This window comes from Onychomys torridus, chromosome 12 (assembly GCF_903995425.1).
Source record: "Onychomys torridus chromosome 12, mOncTor1.1, whole genome shotgun sequence".
Classification (NCBI taxonomy): domain Eukaryota; kingdom Metazoa; phylum Chordata; class Mammalia; order Rodentia; family Cricetidae; genus Onychomys; species Onychomys torridus.
Window position 1 is genome coordinate 1,760,050 of NC_050454.1, and position 21,272 is coordinate 1,781,321.

Genomic DNA, 21,272 nt, shown 5'->3' on the forward strand with positions numbered 1-21,272 from the left:
CTGGCTTTGCCTAATTTCAAGTCCCCCTTATTACGAAGGGGTTGCTGTTATGGGAAATTTCACTAACCACACTACCCCATCCACAGAATGCACCCACAACCCTCAACATAGGTTGACCCTATCCGAAGTTGCCGGACGAGGATTATGTATAGGAAAGATGCCCAAGTCTCACCAGTTCCTGTGCAATACCACCCAACAGCTGATCGGGGGCTCCTACTACCTGGTAGCCCCCACTGGAACCTATTGGGCCTGCAGCACCGGGTTGACTCCATGTATTTCAATGGCAGTACTTAATCTGACCTCTGATTATTGTATATTGATAGAATTATGGCCCAAAATTGTTTATCATACCCCCGAATATGTATTTACATATTATGAGGGACGACACAGGTTCCTTCGAGAACCAGTGACTATGACAATGGCCTTACTGCTGGGGGGATTAACTGTCGGGGGTATGGCCGCGGGCATAGGAACTGGCACTGCGGCGCTCATGGAAACTGCACAATTCAAACAACTACAGATGGCTATGCATACTGATATCCAGGCCCTAGAGGAATCCATAAGTGCCCTGGAAAAATCCCTTACATCGCTATCTGAGGTTGTTTTACAAAACAGAAGGGGGTTAGACATCCTCTTCCTACAAGAAGGTGGCCTATGTGCGGCCCTTAGAGAAGAATGTTGCTTCTATGCAGATCATACTGGAGTAGTCAGGGATAACATGGCTAAATTGAGAGAAAGATTAAAACAGAGACAACAACTATTCGAGTCTCAGCAGGGATGGTTTGAAGGATGGTTCCGAAGGTCACCCTGGTTTACCACCCTTGTCTCCACCATTATGGGCCCCCTAATCATCCTCCTGCTCATTTTATTATTTGGGCCATGTATCTTCAACAGACTGGTACAATTTGTCAAGGATAGGATTTCTGTTGTCCAGGCTTTGGTCCTAACCCAGCAATATCAGATGCTCCGACAGTCAGAGATGGAGCTGACCCCTTATTCTTCATCCTAAAATGAAAGATTCCATTTAAAACAAAAGAAAATGGGGGAATGAAATGCCCTCTCGTCTCAGTAACTTAGCCTAAGAAATGGCCTTGAGAGAGATAATTGGGAGAGTAACCTTGAGTCAAAACCGGAGATATCAAACACCCGGCCTTGGGAGGAAAAAACCTTGAGTCAGAACAAGATATCTATAATTGGCTACCTGGCCTTGGAGAACAAACAGCTGCACATTTCTGAACATTAAAGACAGTCCCCAAGTTCACCCTGGCCTCATTTGAATTAACCAATGGGAACCCTGTAACTATGCTTCTCGCTTCTGTAACCGCGCTTCTGCCCCTAGGATTCTATAAGAAGTCCCCCTTCCCCTAGGAAGGCGCGCAAGTCTTCCCAGAGACTTTGTCGCCCCAGGTACCTGCGCATTTGAATAAACCCTCTTGCTGTTTGCATCTGATCCGTGGTTTTGGCGTGTTCCTTGGGTTTGGGGTCTCTCCTGAGGGAAGATCTCCTGTGGGGGTCTTTCAAAGCTACTGGCAGAGTCTTGGGAGACTGGCCTGAGGGAGCTTCCTGTCCGGGAAGAAGCCTCGGAAGAGTCTGTCCCCAGAGAGTCTTGAAGGCTGGGTTTTCCTCTGCTGAGTGTCAGCGGGAGCAGGATTCTGACGTCTCCAGGCTTCTTTGCTGATGAGAACAGGATCACGTCAAGCCAGGCTGGTCCTCACAGCAGCTCTGTCTCTGCAGTCGTAGAACGTCAGAATTTAGAGAGGTGCCCGGGTGTCAGCTGAGCTCTGATTGGTTGAATGTGGATATGCAGAGAAGGTGAAGAAATTGGACCAATCAGAAAAGAGCTATCAAACCTTGTCCTGAGCCAATCATGAGCTGCTACACACACGTTCACAGGTTCACGAGCGCCTGCAAGAAAGAGGTAGGGAGACTTGTAAGACTGTGTTTTCACTGCCTTCATCGTGTGGTCTGTTAGGCTTTACCCCACCACAGAGACACTGGCTCAACCATGTCGATTGCTGCGCTATTCCTAATAGCCAGAAACTGGGAGCAACCTGGACGTCCCTCAACAGAACAATGTATAAAGAAAGTGTGGTACATTTGCACAATTAGTCAGCTGTAGAGAAAAGAAAAGACATTTGGATCCACAGGCAAATGAATGGAACTAGAAAAATAATTATCCTGAGTGAGGTAACCCAGACCGATAAAGACAAATATGGTATGCACTCACTTATATGTGGATAGTAGCTGTTAAGTCAATGACAACCAAGCTACAACCCACAGAACCACAGAGGGTGGACACAGAGGAAGGGACTGGAGGGTACAGACAGATCTTGTTAGGACAGGGGAATAGGACAGTAGATATGAATGGATGGGGGGGGGGGGGGCTGGAATGGGAGGATCAAGTGAGTAGGGAGAGGGGAGAAGGTGATGAGGGAGGGGTACAGAGAGAAACAACTAAAATGAAGAGCCAATGAGAGGTGGAATGGAAACCAGACACGGTAGAAGCTTCCTAAACTACATAGGAAGGGGATCTAAATGAAATTGCCAATAATGGGGGAGACAGAGTCCCAACTGGCCATCTCTTGTCACCAGATGAAGCTTCCAGTACTGGGACTGGGTTACATATAATTGAGTTGTTGGCCATGGGAATCACCAAACAACCCGGGCTGTTGCCAAGACTATATATAGGTGGCTTTCCATAAACTGACAGCAAGTCCCCATTGCTGAAGACAACATCATCAGAACTCACTGAAAGTGGAGAAGTTGGGCTGGTACAGGCACAGAGCCTTCACCCCATGTTCTAGGGTCTTTGGTTCTGGAAGGTACTCTGCACTCTGTGGCTCCTTGGTTCCCTGGGACTTGAGCCTGCTGTCTGTCAGACGGGGCCTGTCGGAAGTGGGCATCTACCCCTAACACCTGAAGACAGCATTTGGCCTGTGGATGCAATCAGGCAGGAAAATTACAGCTGCCAGAGACCTTTGTGAGCATGTGGAATGGGTGTAACAAGACAAGGACGTTCGGGAAGTAGAGGGCATTGTGAGCCAGGCAGTCACCCTAGGGAGTATGTCCTAGGGGTTAAGGGCCCATTTTCTCGTGAGGGCAGTGGAATGGAGGTACAATTAATACCTTGGTTTCTCATGTGCCGAGACCTCCCATTGTGGGGCCCCTGATTCCCACCTCCTACTGAGAGTCTTCCTCATTTTCTGGATTCCCCTCTCCATCCTTCACACTAGTCAAGACTTGGCCCAGTACGTACATTAAGTTTGGGAGAATTCTGCAGGAATTTGAATTTGTGCCTGAATTCAATTTTAGGTGATCTTTAAGCTTTAGACACTGAGTGAGGAGGCCTGGGCAGCCCAAGGAGGACCTGAATGTTATACATACTTACATCAGAACAACCGAGAGACCCAGAAAACTCAGAGTTTAGAGAAAACTCTGCCTGGGTCAGTACCATCCTCGCATGTGGACACTCAGGTCACTTCCTGGGTTGGCCTTAGTGCATGATGCTTTAGAATGGCTGTCTTAGAATGTTCCAGACTCCCCTTCGCTGTCTGTGTTGAGTCCTCTGCTAACACTGTGCTAGAGACTGAATCAGAGTTGGGTCTGTGGGGTTCCTGGTCTCCAGGAGGCATTTCCCAAAACTTTCTCTGCTGACTAAGAGCCACCAGACCCGTCCTCACAGCAGACACCGGGTCAGCATCAGGACTCAGGTGGAACTTGGGCCTTGTTACTCTCTCGTTCTACTCTGACTTCTGTTTCAGGGTTAGGATGAACTCACACCTCTGGTTTAGTCTGTACTTCTAGGAAGTCAGCTAGCGGGTAGATTGCTCCCACTGGTGAGCATATTTCTCTTGTGGGATGCATTGGGGTTAGCCCAGTTTCCAGGCTCTGGGATATAAATGGTTCACTGAGGGGGCTGGAGAGATGGCTCAGTGGTTAAGAGCACTGGTACCCACATGGTGACTCAAAACCATCTGTAATGAGATCTGGTGCCCTCTTCTGGCCTGCAGGCATACATGCAGAACACTGTGTACATAATAAATAAATAAATCTTTAAAAAAATAAAATAAATGGTTTACTGAAAACACTTGGACCTGACTGTGTGTCCATGTGTCAGCTCTCTCCCACTGGTGCTACAACAAAACAGTACCTTCACCTGTGGCATCCGAGAACATCTGTGGTATCTGAGAACAGCTGGGGGCAGCATCTACCAATGCTCCCAACCTGATGACATCACGAGTACTGCCCCCTGCAGCCTTCACACTGAGTGGCAGGCAGTCCTCTGGAGACGGCACACCTGTCCCCCCTAAGCATTCTCAGAACCAGCTCACAATGCCCAGGGACCTCCACCACAAACGTCCTTGTTACCTTCACAAGGGGAGCACAAATGATGCTTCTGTTCCTGCTGTCCATAGGTCCCTTGGCCAATCGCTCCTGGTCCATAGGGCAAGAGATCCCATTCTAAGGACCACTGGCTATGGTCGTAAGAGTGCCAGAGGAGTTGTGCACAGTTGGACAAAAAGTTGTTCCCAGTGTCAAACAGTGTAATAAGAAAACAAGTCAAACTGGGTTGTGCTGGTGCACACTTTTAATCTCAGCACTTGGGAGGCATCTCTGAGTTTGAGACCAGCCTGGTCTACAAAGTGAGTTCTAGGACAGCCAGGGCTACATGGAGAAACCTTGCCTTGAAAAACCAAAATAAATAAACGAAACAAACAAACAAACAAACAAACAAGTCATTGTACACACACACACACACACACACACACACACACACACACACGTTTGCCTACTTTGATCAAGACTCACATTTGTGACCCCTATCAAGAAAGCCTTGGAGAGAATCACTGTGAGTCAGCACCTGTTGCTGTAAGGTAGATGATGCAACATCATGAGCAATGATGGAGCCAGTATTACAGGCGGGTCATCAAGGAACTGCGAAGACCAGAGATCTACACTGTTTTAGTATAAACATCCTCAGAAGAGCCAGGTCATTGTGAGAAATATCAGCCTTGTAATCTGAGACTTAGGAAGTCAGCCAGGAAGGGCCAGTTGGTCACAAAGAACATGAAGAGATGGGTTCTAGGCATCCTGAAAGACGGTATCTATGTGCTTTGGAGAATCTTCATGTGCACTGACCTGACGATAAATGACTGTGTAAGTATTTCAGTCAGTTTAGTGTGGATCAGGGGTATTTTGCAAGGCATTAGAAAGCCAAAGTGCTTTTGTTGACAAGGGCTCTTCAAAATGTGTTTGCTCAGGGCTTACACATCCCAGGGGAATTGTTATCTTGAGCAGTGTTTGAGAAATGACAGGTCCTTCCCCTTACCACTTGTGGGCAACATTTTTTCCTGGTCTTAAGAAAATGGTCATTGACCTCCACTGTGAATCAGGGCTCAGCATTCTGTGCTCCTTGGCTGACAGGTCCCATTTACCAGGTAGACATGGGATATACAAAGATGCTGCATGGCTAGAAGGTCTGGACCAGTGGAGGAAATGGGATATACAAATGATGTTGCATGGATAGAAGGTCTGGACCAGTGGAGGAAATGGGATATACAAAGATGTTGCATGGATAGAAGGTCTGGACCAGTGGAGGAAATGGGATATACAAAGATGTTGCATGGATAGAAGGTCTGGACCAGTGGAGGAAATGGGATATACAAATGATGTTGCATGGATAGAAGGTCTGGACCAGTGGAGGAAATGGGATATACAAATGATGCTGAATGGCTAGAAGGTCTGGACCAGTGGAGGAAATGGGATATACAAATGATGCTGAATGGCTAGAAGGTTTGGACCAGTGGAGGAAATGGGATATACAAATGATGCTGAATGGCTAGAAGGTCTGGACCAGTGGAGGAAATGGGATATACAAATGATGCTGAATGGCTAGAAGGTCTGGACCAGTGGAGGAAAAGGCTACAGACTGAGTGGAAGACAGCACTGGTGAGGAAGGACATGCTGGTTGTGATTCATAAGACATGGTGTGTCCTAGGGCTCCTCTGGCACCTCACCTTTGTCCCCTCAGTTGGTCACTGCATCTGGTTGATTCTGCCTTATGGGAAGCTTAGTTAGGAAGCTGCACAGACATGCTCACACACATAATAAGTACAAAAGATGATAGGTAGTATGTAATTGGCTCAAATGATTTTGGAAACTGCAAAGCCTCACCATCTACCATCTGTATGCAAGCTGGGGCCCTAGAAGAACTGGAATGTCCAAGTTCAAAGGCCTGAGAAGCAGGAACTAAGGCAAGACTTGCCCTAGCTCAAGAAGGAAGAATTTGATCTCCTTCTGCCTTCTGTTTTATTAGGGATTGGACGATACCTGCCCACACTGTGGCTGTGGGTCTTCTCTTCTCAATTACTCACTCAAGGGCTGGTCTCTTCTGGAAGCATGCATGTCAGCTCAGTCTGTAACTCGAGTTTCAGGGGATCCAATGTCCTCTTCTGGTGCTAGAGGTGGTGCAGAGAGATACAAGTAAAACATCCATACATGTAAAATAAATTAAAATAAAGAAAATACAGAAGACAGCCAGTGGCTCACAGCACTTTTCCCTTCTGCTTGCTGGGGGCATCTGCTTTTCATTCACAGTGCTGGTTGCTTTGAGTGTGTGTGTGTGTGTGTGTGTGTGTGTGTGTGTGTGTGTGTGTGTGTGTGTTGGGGGAAAGGATGCCTGATTATAAGCTTTGTGGCTGGCTGTGGCCTGGTAGCTTCATGAGGAGTATGGATTTCACAGTCTGTAGGGCTTCCTTCCTAGGCTTCTGTGGGTGGAATATTTTGTTTTTGAAAATGTCAGTGTTAAGGATGGAACCCAGGGTTTTGCATGCTGGTACCCACAGAGGCCAGAAGAGGAGGGTGGATCTCCTGGAACTGGAGTATGGACAGTTGTTAGCCACTATTATGGGTGCTGGGGACCAAAACTGGGTCCTCTGGATGAGCAGCTGATGCATGGGCTGGAGAGATAGCCCAGTGGTTAGGAGCACTTGCTGCTTCTGCGGAGGACTAGGTGCTGGAAGTCACATGGTAGCTCACAACCATCCAGAACTCCAGTTCCTGGGATCTGATACTGTCTTCTGACCTTTTCAGGCAGCAGGCACATACATGCTTGCAAGCAAAACACTCACACATATAATGAAAGAATAATTTAAAAAAGAACAGCCAGTGCTCTTAACTGCTGAGCCATCTTCCAGCCCTCTTGTGGATTTTGTTGTTGATTTTGGTCTCACTATGGAGTCTTGGCTGGCTGGGACTGCTCTGTGGAAACCAGGCTGGCCTCGAACTCACAGAGGTCCATCTGCCTCTGCTTCTTGAGTGCTGGGATTAAGGACACATGCCACCATGTTTAGCCTCTATGGATTTTTAGTCTTTATATTGACAATACTGGACGTGAGCCCAGGATCCAGTATGTGCCAGGAAAGCACTCTACCACTGAGCTATACCCCCAGGGTGTGTGTGTGTGTGTGTGTGTGTGTGTGTGTGTGTGTGTGTGTGTGTGTGTGTTATGTATGTGGGGTGTGTGTGTGTTGTGTATGTGGTGTGTGTGTGTGTGTGTGTGTGTGTGTGTGTGTGTGTGTGTGATATGTATGTGGGGTGTGTGTGTGTGATATGTATGTGGGGTGTGTGTGTGGTTTGTGATATGTGTGGTATGTATGTGATGTGTGTGTGGTGTGTGTGGGGGGGTATGTATGTGGTATGTATGTGGGGTGTGTATGTGGTGTGTATACCATAGTGCGCATGTGCAGGTTGGAGGGACACCTTTGTGGAGTTTTCTCCTTTCATCTTTATGTGAGGTGGTTCAGACTTGTGTGGCAAGTGACATACATGACCTTTTGATCTTCTATCTGATTCCCCCCTCCTCCCTCTCCCCCTTCCCTCCATGTCCCTGCCCCTCCCTCCTCCCCCTCCCTCCTCCCCCTCCCTCCTCCCCCTCCCCTCCCTCTTCCCTCCTCCTCCCTTTCTCATCCTCTCTCCCTCTCATCTCCTCTTCCTTCTTTTCTTCTTTTGAGACGTCTCGGGACGGCCTCAGACTGTCTATGTGGATGAGGCTGGCTGTGAACTGCTAATCTTCCTGCTTCCCTCCCTGGATCACAGACGCTCTCTAGTATATACAGCACCAGATGAAGTTTCAATTTCCAAAAACAAAATAAAGGGGCTTTAGGAAGGGGTGGAGATGAATGTCTGTGACGAATCCACCATCACCTACTACTAAGGCAGTCTTACCCGGCAGGCCTGGACCAGGGCTTCTGCTTGGTTTTATTAATTTCCCCTTTTCTTTTCTTTTTTCCTTTCCTTCCTTTCCTTTTTTTTTTTTTTTTTTTTTTTTTGAGACAGGATCTCACTATGTAGCCCTGGCTTGCTGGAACTTGCCATGTAGATCAGGATGGCCTTGAACTCAGAGATCCTCTGCTTCTTCCTCTTGAGTGCTGAGATTAGAGGTGTGTACCATCATAACTGGTCTGATTTGATCAGTTTTAATGAGACTGAAATTGAATTTAGAGATTTCTGGACATGGAGAGACAGGAAGGAACAAAAGTTGATTTTGCTCTGTTAAATGCCAGTTCTGAAGCAATGCTTGGCTGGAACCTGCACCAGTTTCAGCCCACCGTTGCCCAGTGGGCAGCAGGATCTCCAAGAGAGCCAGGGAGCTTAGGGCTCAGTGATGGTACAGACTTTGTGTTCACAAGTGCAGCCTGGAGCTGCTGCCGGGGTTTCTAAGTTATACTGTTCTTTCTGGGGCATAAACTGCAGCTGGTGGTGAAATTCGCTCACTACTAAATCATATTGGACCACACAAATGGCTGCCTGGATTGTCCTGTTAGAACTAAACTAGAGACCGGCTTTCCTGTTAGGTATTAGAAATATTGTATATCAGCAAGCAGTTGGCAGGGCCACCCAGAAAGCACTGCGACTGACATCAATTGTTATTTTGTGATAACATGAAAAGAATCATTTCGAGCAAGTGGAGTTCTTTTCAATGGACCTTGCTTCCCAGAACATGCCACATCGGCTCTCTGTGTCAGCTGCACAGCACTGTGGGTACTGTTCAGGACGGCTTGACTCATCCGCCACGACCTTGCTGTTTTGCAAACAGAACAGTCCCACCCCAGACCTTTGCATTCCCGTTCTGCCTACCTGCTATGTTCTTTCTCATGTTTCCTTGTTTGCTTCAGACGATGCCTTGTACCCAGAGACCTCTGGGAACCCACCTGCCGAGAAGCACACCACCCAGTGGTTTATTGCCTGTTGCAGTGAAGGGGAACACAGCCTGGGGTGCTGTGGGGGGTCTTATTAAGGGGGGTCAGGAAGGGCTCAGCAGATTTGGGCTTGTTTTTGTCTAGATCCAGCACAGCCACTGAGTGTCCTTGTCTGAGGTTGATGTCCTGTGAAGTTGCTTATATTGCACAGGAAAGCACCCGGCCTTCCTATGAATGTCGCCCAGACCTGGACAACAGGTATTGCTTTCTCATCTCTGAGCTCAGTGTAGAGAACAGAATCTCTCTCTCTCTCTCTCTCTCTCTCTCTCTCTCTCTCTCTCTCTTTCATGTGTGTGTGTGTGTGTGTGCATGTGTGTGTGTGTGTGTGCATGTGTGTGTGTGTGTGTGTGTGTGCATGTGTGTGTGTGCATGTGTGTGTGTGTGTGTGTGTGTGTGTGTGTGTGTGTGTGTGTGTGCATGTGTGTGTGTGTGGTAATGAGTATCGAGAGAAAGCACTTTGAAGAACCCGATGAGGTTATAGTCAGGTGTCCAGCTAGCAGTCCTACTTCCAGCAGCCATGATGGCTCTCCCAGGCAGACCTGATCTGTGGTCCCACTTGCTGATTACTCAGAGGAGTGGCCACAAGGGTCTTTGGACAGGCTCCTCTGGGTGCTGTGTTCCCTACCTCCCAAGCAAAAGCACAGAACAAGCGCCTCCAACTTTGGTTTGACTGCAAGCACAGCTTGGTAGTGCTTGGGTGGCGTGCCGGCAGGGGCCCCAGACTGTACTTGTGTTCTGTAGGTTCAGGCCGTGGCCACACAGGGTGGAAGAGAATGAAACAGACACCCATAAACACTTGCCGGGAACACCAGCAGACTGTGTTGTGCCTGTGGTTCTTAGGCCCCAGGTGGGGCTCCTGCTTGTGCATACCATCTGCGCCTGCTGCCTCCTCCAGAAAATTCCTTCAACTCTGCTGCTGCCCAAGGCCCTGAGGAACTGACAGGCCTGCAGGATTCAGGAAGGGGCCTAGGGTGGATGACCTCTAAAAGTGAACATAGAGGTGCTTCTGGGCTCTCTGGGTCTCACTATCTGATCTTAATCTCTATCAGCCTATCAGGAGTTAGAGAGATGGCTCAGGCTTCCAGAGGACCTGGGTTCGGTTCCCAGCACCCTCAGGGTAGCTAACAATCATCTGTAACTCCTATTGTGAGTGAGGATCTAATACCCTCTTCCGACTTCCTTGGGCACCAGGCACACATGTGATACACACCCATACACGTAAAAGAAAGTAAACACATCTAAAACAAATGGTATAAGCAGTTACAGTCCTTACTTTATAGACGAGGAACCAGTGACACAGAGAGACCTTGTATAACTTGTCCAGAGATCCAGAACTGATGAGGTGCAGAGACAGGTTCAGACCCAGGTCTGTCCCAGACTTCCTTCTCAGTTCTGTGGGCCTTAATGGAGGGGTCTGGGCATTTGGGTTGAGGGACCCCATTAGAAGACACTCCAGATCAGTGGCTCCCAACCTTTCTAATGCATTGTGGGGACTCCCAACCATAAAACTACTTTTGTTGCTACTTTATAACTGTAACCTTGCTACTGTTAGGAATAGTAATATAAATATCCGTGTTTTCTGAAGGTCTCAGACAGCCCCTGTGAAAGGGTCATTTCCATCCCTAAGGGGATCGCGACCCACATGTGGAGAGCGGCTGCCTTAGATCTTGAGGCTTCTCCAACAAATGCTCAGAAGAGCCAAAAGGGCCTGAGCTGGGTTAAAATATGGAACCGGTCCCAAAAGGAGAGACAGAGAGAAGGCTGCGCTGACCCGAGCTTCGGGTTGCCTGTGCCGCTTCCACAGGTCTGAGACCGGCATGGTCGAGGGCGTGGGAACCTTGGCTTCCTGCTGATCGTTTCCTTGTCTGAGAGCTTCCTCTTGTGGCCACCAGGGGGCGGCACTACTCTGTAACTGTCTGCAAAAGTGAGTCACTCACACTGCCTTGTTCGAGGCCTCTGGCCAGCTGTGCTCCCAGGAAGGGGAGAGAAAGAGGAGCTGGCTGATGAGGCCTGGTCTGCACGTTGTGGTTTTCACTTTCAAGGTAGTCTGTGTGTGGGTGCGCAGGCTGGTGTGAGGGGGTGGGGCACAGTGCCTGCACCTCCTCTGTCCTAGAAGAGTGTTCCACTGAAAGTCACTGGCCCTCTGGCAGTGTTCATGTGTTAAAACTTCTGGTGTTTTGTAAAATATCCTCTTCTACATTTAGTAAGAGACAACATGGGGCTTCCCTAAGGACACGACAACCACAGAGCTCAGTCCTTCCCTTGCAGTCAAGTTGGCATTAGTGAATCCATCCTGTTACTTCCCCTCTGTTACAACCACGTAGCAAAAAGAAAGGAAACAGGGCCAGGGAGATGGCTTAGCTGAACGGCGCTAACTGGACAAGTCAGATCTGGAACTTGTGTGATAAGCTAGATGCGGTGGCTCACATTTGCAATGCCAGTACTCCTCCGTGAGATGGGAGGCAGACAAGGGTTAGCCTAGAGTGTGCAGCATGCAGAAACCAGAGAGAGCCAGCTCAAGGCAGAAGGTGAGAGCAGACTTTCAAAAGCTTTCCTCTGACTTACACACTCACAGATGTGCACATGCACAAACACACATGACATGCTCATGTACACTAATGGCAACAAAAGACAAACTGAAAGATGTAGTTAGTGTGCAGATCAAAATGGATATTTGTGTGCACTAGAAGTGGATAAAAAGGCTTGCTGGCCTCAGAGTCTAGAAGCATCAGGGGCCTCCAGATGCACAACTCCTGATAAATACATCTAAAATGCTCCATGCATCTGAGGTGCTCCATACATCTGAGGTGCTCCTTGCAAGATAGAGGGGATCAGGAAGGCTTCAAGCCAGGGGTGGCTGAAGCTCCTTCTACCTGTAATAGGAGGCCAGAGGGGAAAGCTCTGCTGTCATGTTCAGCCAGGAACACAAAGTATGTGAGGACGAAGGCCCATTGCTGCTGAGCCAAACCATGCCTCCATCTGACTGAACCTGGGATGTCCTCACATCCCTGAGGGTTGGAGATCCAAAATGCTGTGACAAGACTCGGTCTCTTCTATGCCTGGGACTCCAGTTTGAGAGAGTTGGGGACAGAGTGAAAACACATGTGAGAACAACAACAAAATCCCTGGGGGGTAAGATAAGCAAAACACAATGATGACGTCATAACAACATCCATTCTTTTGTAACTTAAAAGTTTAATGGGGTGGAGGGGGGGAGCTGGAGAGATGGCTCAGTGGTTAAGAGCACTGACTGCTCTTCCAAAAGACCCGGGTTCAATTCCCAGCACCCACATTGCAGCTCACAACTGTCTGTAACTCCAGTTCTAGGGTACCCGACATCCTCACACAGACATACATACACTAATGCACATAAAATAAAAATAAATAAATTTAAAAAAGTTTAATTGGCCAGCAGTTGTCTCAACTCTGTGCTGAGACCAGCATGGCCACAGGAGACAGATCTCAGGTTCAGACTGTGGCTTTATTGAAATAGAGCTCACCACCTGACCGGATGCTCCCTTGAACGACTGGGTTTGTGTTGAGCTGAATACTGGAAGGCACATAGATAAAATTTTTCACACCCATGAACACAATATCACAACTGGTAACTAGCATACTTTAAACATGAATTTTCTGAGACAGGAGGACCTCGGTCAAGCCAAGCAAGAACATCTGATCAACTTGCAGGATCACATCTGTCGTGTGACATGCCTGAGGAGACATGAACAAACGTCTTTCCACCCCAGATAAGACAGATCAGGAAACAGATGTGAGATAACCAACTAGGAACCAAGGAAGGAAGTTTTGCTATGGAAAATTAGCGTACACTGTAGAGTAGGCACACAGAACTATCAAGATAAGAGGACCGGTTTAGAAATTAACCCTAGTATAGAAAGGGTTAATTTAGAGTCAGAATTGAAGATTAAGCATCATTTATATAAAGTACAGACCCCGCTGGGTCAAGAACAAAAATTAGCCAGGCATGGTGGTATACATCTTTAATCCCAGCACTGGGGAGGCAGAGGCAGGAGGATCTCTGAGTTCAAGGCCAGCCTGGTCTACAGAGCAAGTTCTAGGGCTACATAATGAGACCCTGTCTCAAAACAAACAAACAAATAAATAGATAAACTCATGTCTTATAAACTCATGTCTTAGGCTTGAAGGCAGGTGATCCATAAGTTAAAACCAGAAAGAATTGCTTCCAGATTTCTGACTAATAGAAACTGATGGGTGATAACAAATGATCACTGTTACATGAAGCAGATAAACTTGGAGATTATTCACTTGCATCAGAGGTACTGTGTCATCTCACACCACCCACCTCCTAATCCCTAAAGCAAACACTTTCAGCTCCCCACACCTAGTGTTCCTGTTGTCACGCTAGTATCGACTTTCATATTCGCCACTTTAGATGATATACTTTCCCTCTCCTCCACTTCTCCCCCGTCTCAGTTTTTGTGATAGCATCTGCCTATTTAGACCATGTTAACCTTGAACTTGCTGTGTAACCAAGGATAGCCTATAACTTTCTATTCTCCTGCCTCTGCCTTTGAAGGGCTGACTTTACAGGTGTGTGCTCGTGTGCCTGATTATTGACTTCCTTTGCTCTAGGTGATGGTCAAGTGGTTAGTGGAGACCATCTCCTGCCTGCAACTGGATTTGTGTCTTGCCCCTCTCCAGGAGCAGAGTGGACCTGCTGTAGAGACCGCGAACAGGAGGTACTTTATTGTCAACTCTGGATTAGCAACTGTAGGGTAAAAGGGCCCTGAAACCAGAGCCAAAGAAACACACTCTGCCCCAACCAACTGAGCACAAAACCAACCAACCCCTGAGCAGGAAAACAATCCAATCCCTGAGCAGGAAAACAACCCAATCCCTGAGCAGGAAAACAATCCAATCCCTGAGCAGGAAAACAATACAATCCCTGAGCATAAAATCTAGCCAATCTCTGAGCTTGTCCAAGCTCAGGGATTGAAATCTGACCAATTCCCACCCTGAAAATCTTCACCCTGGAAAACCTTCACCCCTAAGAAACCCTATATAAGCCCTGTGTCTGTTCAGTTGGGAGCTGCCTTCTCCACCATGGCAGAGACAGCCTAGCTCCAGGATTCCTCTCTCCCAGTATATCACTTGAATGAGTTTTGGGTGAAGACCTACTTTCACTGGAGTGGAGAAGCAACGGACATCTCTGCCGGGAAACTCCCTTAGTGGATCAGAGCAGAGAAGCAACAGACAGCTCTGCTGGGAAACTCTCTTAGCAGAGTGGAGCAGATCTCAGCTGTGACGCTCTCACGGAGAGGAGCAGGATTGCCACATTCTGCCCCGAGGTCATCCCCCACTGGAACACAGCTGTAGGTATAGCCTGACTTCCCGATAGTCAGGATACCTTTTCCTCAGAGCTGTAACACTTGAGGCAACCTAAAATGATATGAAATAACTTAAAACAGATTGCTACATTAATAAAATTCACGGATAAATGTTATGCTTTCTTAGGATATTCCCCCTCTGTACCCTCTGTTTTCCCAGTGACAGTGGCCTGTCCCCTCAGCCTACCATAACGCTATTTGAGGCACTGATTCATATGATAAAAGAACAGGGATTTGTTTGACAATAAGTGACTGTAAAGCCTTTGGCACCTAAGAAATTGAGGATCCCCAGGCTGCTCCCTAGTGCCCTGGGTATGCCCCTGTAATCCAGCATTGGAGAGGGAGGGTCAGGAGAACCCTGGGGCTTGCTGGCCACTAGTCTAGCAAACTTGGTGAGCTCTAGCCTCTGGTTCAGTGAGAGACTCTGCCTCAAAGAGTAACGTGGAGAGAGTGATGGAGGAGAACATCTGATGCTGAGTTTTGCCTTCCAAACACACACACACACACACACACACACACACACACACACACACACACACCAGTAAATAAATAAACCAAGGAAGAAATTGGAACAACTTTTGATTTTATAAAGTGGATTAAAATTAAGCTGAAAATTAAGGATGAGCTGAAGAATCAGAGTACAATGTTTAGTTTCCAACCAACAAAGGAAAATAAGAGAGCAAATAAAGCTCCGAGTCCTCCAGAAAATAGCATGGGTTTTGAAAAAAAGAAGAAGAAGAAAAGAAATAAGTAAACCAAACCATGTAAACAATCATTCCTATGTGACTGAGTTAAAGGCAGAGATGACCAGAATGTATACATGGATCTAAGACAGTCAGTCTTATGCAGCTCATTAAGAACAAATCTAAATGCCGGGCGGTGGTCACGGCGGTGCCTGCCTGTAATCCCAGCACTCGGGAGGCAGAGGCAGGCGGATCTCTGTGAGTTTGAGGCCAGCCTGGTCTACAAAGTGAGCTCCAGGACAGTCTCCAAAACTACACAGAGAAACCCTGTCTTGAAAAACCAAAAAGGGTGTGGTGGTGCACGCCTTTAATCCGAGCACTCAGAAGGTAGAGGCAGGATCTGTTAGTTTGAGGTCAGTCTCGTCTACAGAGTGAGATCCAGGACAGCCAGGGCGATGCAGAGAGACCCTGTATAATTCTTTCATATGTGTGTGGTTTCACCAAGTTGATTATCTCATGTATACTTTAAAATAAATGTATGCTTTGGATTTACTGATCATACTCAATAATAATATTCTGACGAAAACCATCTACATGCTTCTATATTTTTGTTGTATTGCATTTTTCTCTTAAAAATTACTCATTTATTCTTAATTTAGTTTTTTTTTCAGAACTTCATACATGAGCACTGCATTTACACCAGTCCCCTTCCTCCTCCCCCTTCAACTCCCAAGTCCCCTCCCTCCTCTCCAATGAACGATCTCTTCTTTTATCCCTGTTGCACACACACACATATGCACACACGCACATTTATATACAACCTACTGAGTCCATTTAGCTAGTGTGTCCAGGGATGAGCACTTGGGTTTGGCAACGGAGGTGGGAGATATCCCTGGGGGATACAGTCTCTCTCTCTCAATAGTCATATACTCCCTGGAGTTCTTCATCTAGGGATGGAACCTTGTGGAATTTTGCCTGTCCGTGCTTGTCTGTCAGTTACTGTTGTCAGCCAGGGGTCTTGTTCAAGCAAACTAGGTCTTATTTGTGTGTGTGTGTGTGTGTGTGTGTGTGTGTGTGTGTGTGTGTGTGTTTGTTCCTGAGTGTACATATGCACATCTGTGTATACAGGTGCCTGCAGAGACCAAAGAGGATATCAGACCTTCTGGAACTGGAGTTACTGATGCCTGTGAGCCACCATGTGAGTGCTGGGACCTGAACCTGAGGCTTCTGAGAGCCAGTGCTCCTAAGCACTGAGTCATCTTTCAGCACCAAGAAAAGAAATAACAGTATCACCTACTGGTGATTTTACATGTTTATCTGCTTCAGTGTCTGTACGTATGGTCAGAGGACAATTTGTGGGAATGGATTTTTTTCTTTCCACCATGTGGGTCCCAGGGATCAAATTCAGGTTGTCATACTTGATGGCAGGGGCTTTTTGCCACTGAGCTATCTCACTGGCCAAAAATACGAAGCTTTCAAAGGAGGAAATTAAAAGCACTGTGGAAAAACTAAAAAGAAGACCAAAATAAATGAAGAGACACGTTCATGGATCTGAAGACTCAGCGTCCTGCAAACACCTCCCAAGCAGTCCCCAATCCAATTAAGATTCATGGATTAGAACATCCTGACCATGCCTTTACCAGTAATCTGCAAATCCAATTAAAATTCTGCCCAAATCTCAATGAAGTTTTGTTTTGGATGGAACTTGACAAGCTGATCTTAAAATTCACAAAGAAGATCAACAAGCAGATAATTTTGGGAAAGAACACAAGGCAGCCAGGTGGAGAAGACTTAATCTACAGACTAATGAGACTTAGTTGTGTTATGCAGGAATAGTAATTAGAGAGTGGGGTGGTAAAGCAGAACAGAGAACTCTGCAAGAGACCCACGCACACATGGAAAAGATAGACAGCAGCTGGGCTTTCAAATCACAGGATAAAGAAACTACTTTGAGAAAGAGTTGGTGCAGGGTTGGAGAAATGACTCTGTAAAGATGCTCGTGGCCAAGCCAGGCGACCTGATTTCAATACCTGGAGCCCACAGAGTGGAAGGAGAGAAACATCTCTCTGGCTTTCGCATGTCTACACACACACACACACACACACACACACACACACACACACACACACAAACATATGTGTATGTGCATGGCATGCATGCTTGGTGCCTGCAGAGGTCAGAAGAAGGTAGCCAGTCCCCTGGAACTGGAGTTCTGGTTGACTGTGAGCCAACAGTGTGGATGCTGAGAACTGAACCCAGGTCCCTCCTCAAGAACAGAAGGTGCTCTTCACCAATGGACCATCTTACCCACACCCAAAGATTTCTTCAACAGGATATAAAAATGGATCACACAAGAAGAGGGTAGTCGCACTTTACCTGCTCCGGTCAGGTTCTGCAATGGGAAAGCGCCGGACAACTGTGACAGAGAAGGACGCAGATGGAAGAAGGAAGTCAGCTGACAGCTCCATTAGCAGTCAAGGAAATGAATAGTGAAACTAAAGGAGAAGCAGCCTCGTGCCCCTCACACTGGCAGTGCAGCAGGGAGGCCTCCAAGTACTCCGAGAGAGGACAAACAGAAGGTGGATGGCCACAGGCTTCCCAGGGAGAGCATAAATCGGTGTGTTCACTTTGAAAACGACAATCCGGCCATGCTTAAGATACGTCAGTTTCACAGGTCCTTGACTTGCCCAGCTGTCTTCTACATTAGCTGCAACATTGTTCATACTTGGGAAAACCTGAAAACCATCTACCCAGCTATCAACAGGACAGAGAATAAATAAACCCCACAAAGCATTTATTTACAGAGCTGTGAAAATGCAATATATGTTAACAGATACATTTCAAAAACCTACCGTTGAGCTTTAAAATAATTCCATTATAAATGACACATAGAACCCAGCATGGTGGCACTTGCCTGTAATTCCAGCACTCAGGAGGCAGAGGTAGGTGGATCTCTGATGGTCTTGATCTCAATCTATAGACCAGGCTGGCTCACATAGTGAGATCCTGTCTCAAAAACACACACACACACACACACACACACACAAACAAACAAAAAACCCCCAAACCAAACAAAATTTTAAAACAGACACATGGAATATGGTCCATTTAAAGTTTATTTTTAATTTCATGCGTGTGTGTGTGTGTGTGTGTGTGTGTGTGTGTGTGTGTGTGTGTGTGTGTGTCTGTGTGTGTGTGTGTGTGTGTGTGTGTGTGTGTGTGTGTGTGTTTCATAGTACCGGCATCACTAGCTCCGTGTCACTGCATTGAGAGCTCCCTCATCTCAAGGACTCTAATTTCCCTCTTCATAGTCCCAGGATCCAGTGAAGCCAGAGGTTCAACCTGTGTTTACTGACTGACGGGAGGATTAAATGAATGAACGCCTAGAGGAAGAGGGGAATGTAAAAGGGAGAGGGAGGAGGAAGGTGGAGAGAGTCTGAGAGGTTTTGTGCACACTCGGCAAGCAGGCACTCTACAACTGAGTGGCGTCCCCAGCCAGGAGTGAGACGTTGGCCACTGTCATTTCCTGAGCCGCCTCATCGTCAGATCCTATGCTAAGGTGCCAACACCTCTGCAGTGTGGTCATCGGTGTTTTGGCGTGGTAGGCAGCAAGAGCGTAATGAGAGGAAGTGGGAGTACAGCCTCGGGAGCCGCCTTGATCTCTGGGTTTTGAGGCAAGAGTGGGTGAGGTAGGGAGAAGATTGTGGCTAAGGGGTGGTGGGGGAGGGTAGTTGGGCTCTCAGGTGGTTCAGCCAATAGCTTTGATTTCTTTGAGGAAGAAGAGAAACAACACACTTGTCATAGGAAATGCAGGTAATAATAAAAGAAAGTAAGAATATTTGAGTTCCAAACCCTGTTGTATATAAAGCGCAAAGGTACAAGCATACATTCATGGGAAGGTTGGGAAGTAACAGGCCCCTAGACCTTAGCACAACTGACTCCATGATAGAAGTGCCATTCAGGCCATAAGACTCAGCAAGTCGGCAGCATCACCTGTCAAAACTAAAACAAAGGTCTAATCCATCCAAGTCCACAGCTTTGGGAAAGTCTCTGAATGGACTAACCTCACTTTTTGGCTTCTGTAGCTTCACTGCTGGCTAACAGTTCTTGTTAGCTGAAGTAGGTCAACCCAGGACATGGTTTTTATATTTAAAAGATCATCCCGAGAAAGGCTCAGGGCTACACTGATATCCTGAACACCCAAACCAGTGTAGTCTGCTGACGGGCTAATAAAGACTTTCTATCGGCCTAAACCCATGTCTAAACAGTCTTCTCTGATGGATAGCCCACAACAAGGAAGAATCAACATGAACAGCCTGATGGAACCTGTATGATTGTAGGCATGTGAGTGCTAAACAGAACAGCTTTCATGTGCAGGGGACAGCTGTAGGACCCCAGACCAGCCTAGGAAACCTCCCACAATTGCATCCCACAGAACTCTCCTCTGAGGTCCTGTGGGGGAGAGGTTGGGCACTTATCTTCACAGTGGGCAGAGGGATGTCTCTACAGACTGCCTCCTGAGGAATTTCAGACTTAGGCATATGCTCAGATCTATCTCTAGTGATCCAGTGACTTCACTGTTATGAACCAGAACCAGTTGTGTATGAGAATTAAAGCATAAACATACCTCAAGTATGTTTGTGTTTCAAGGTAGACTGTCCTGAATTAAACTCTGTGTGTGTGTGTGTGTGTGTGTGTGTGTGTGTGTGTGTGTGTGTATATGTGTGTGTGTGTTCCTCTTTCTTGAGGAATGGCCCAAGCTATATTCTAGCTTCACAGATGTAGCTCCTACCAGAAGTGGGGCCTCTGGAGTTACTGAGAGGACATTTATTATATATATAATATATAATAATATGACATTATCCTGCTTGCTTCATTTGTTGTTTGAAGGTGGGGCACCACCAGGTTGTCAGGCTGGTGTTCACTTGTGGACTCTGATGCTCGGAGTCTCTGGAGTAGCTGGGAGAGGTCTGCCCATTGAGTAGCCAGTTGTCTGAGGAAGCAGTGTGACAAATGAGTCTCTTTGTATTTGGAGGGTGTAGGACAGTCAACAGGCCCCCTGAGAGGGATGTGGAGAACATGGGGTTGACTGTAACCTAATTGTTCGACCACCGAGTGCTGCACTTTGCCTGCCCCTTTATCCTTCAGGCCTACAAAAGGATCTGCTCAAGCAGGAACACTTTTGATGACAGAGAGAGGCTCCTGCTCTGCAGAGCCTTTACTTAGTAATACACCACAAGTGTCTTTCTTCTCCTCATTAGGCATTCTGTGCCAAGGTGTTTGTGAGCACTCTAAAAGGACGGGCTCATTAGCCTATGTTAACAACCTGTTTCCTATGTTGGAAAGGCTCAGCACGCACCACTTCTTGAAACAGTATCAGTTACTCCCAAGCTCACACAAGTTATGAGACATACACCAGGCAGCAGCCAGGTGAAGACGAAGGCAAAGGCCGGCTGGAATAACCCCCAGTCCCTTACAGCTGCAGATGTGGCTGAGCCAAGCCCAGCACTGTCCTCACAGCATTTGGCTTCATGTCAAACGGGTGAGTCAGCTAACCTGGCACACTCCTCCAAGCCGAAAGTCACATCCTGCCAGGGTGTTGCCAATCTCTCCCACAACCCAAGCCCTCCCAGTCCTCGAGGCCCTGGTAAGCCCTGTGTGACTGGGACAGAGGAGAGAGAGAGGTATGTGTGAAGTAGTCTGGAGTTCTTGTGGTGATCTGGGTTCCCCTCATTTGTCTCCACATATCCCTCCGCCCCGAGTTTGGGGCCAGAAGGTGCCAGACAGACCTTACTATTTGGGCAATCCTGACCTTACCTCTCTGAGATCTCAGACATTAGTTTTCCTTATCCCTTAGATGGAAAATGTCACATGTACATATGAAAAGGGAAAAGTATCGATGTGTTTAAGTATGACACGGCCTTTGTACTGGCTGGTTTTGTGTGTCAACTTGACACAAGCTA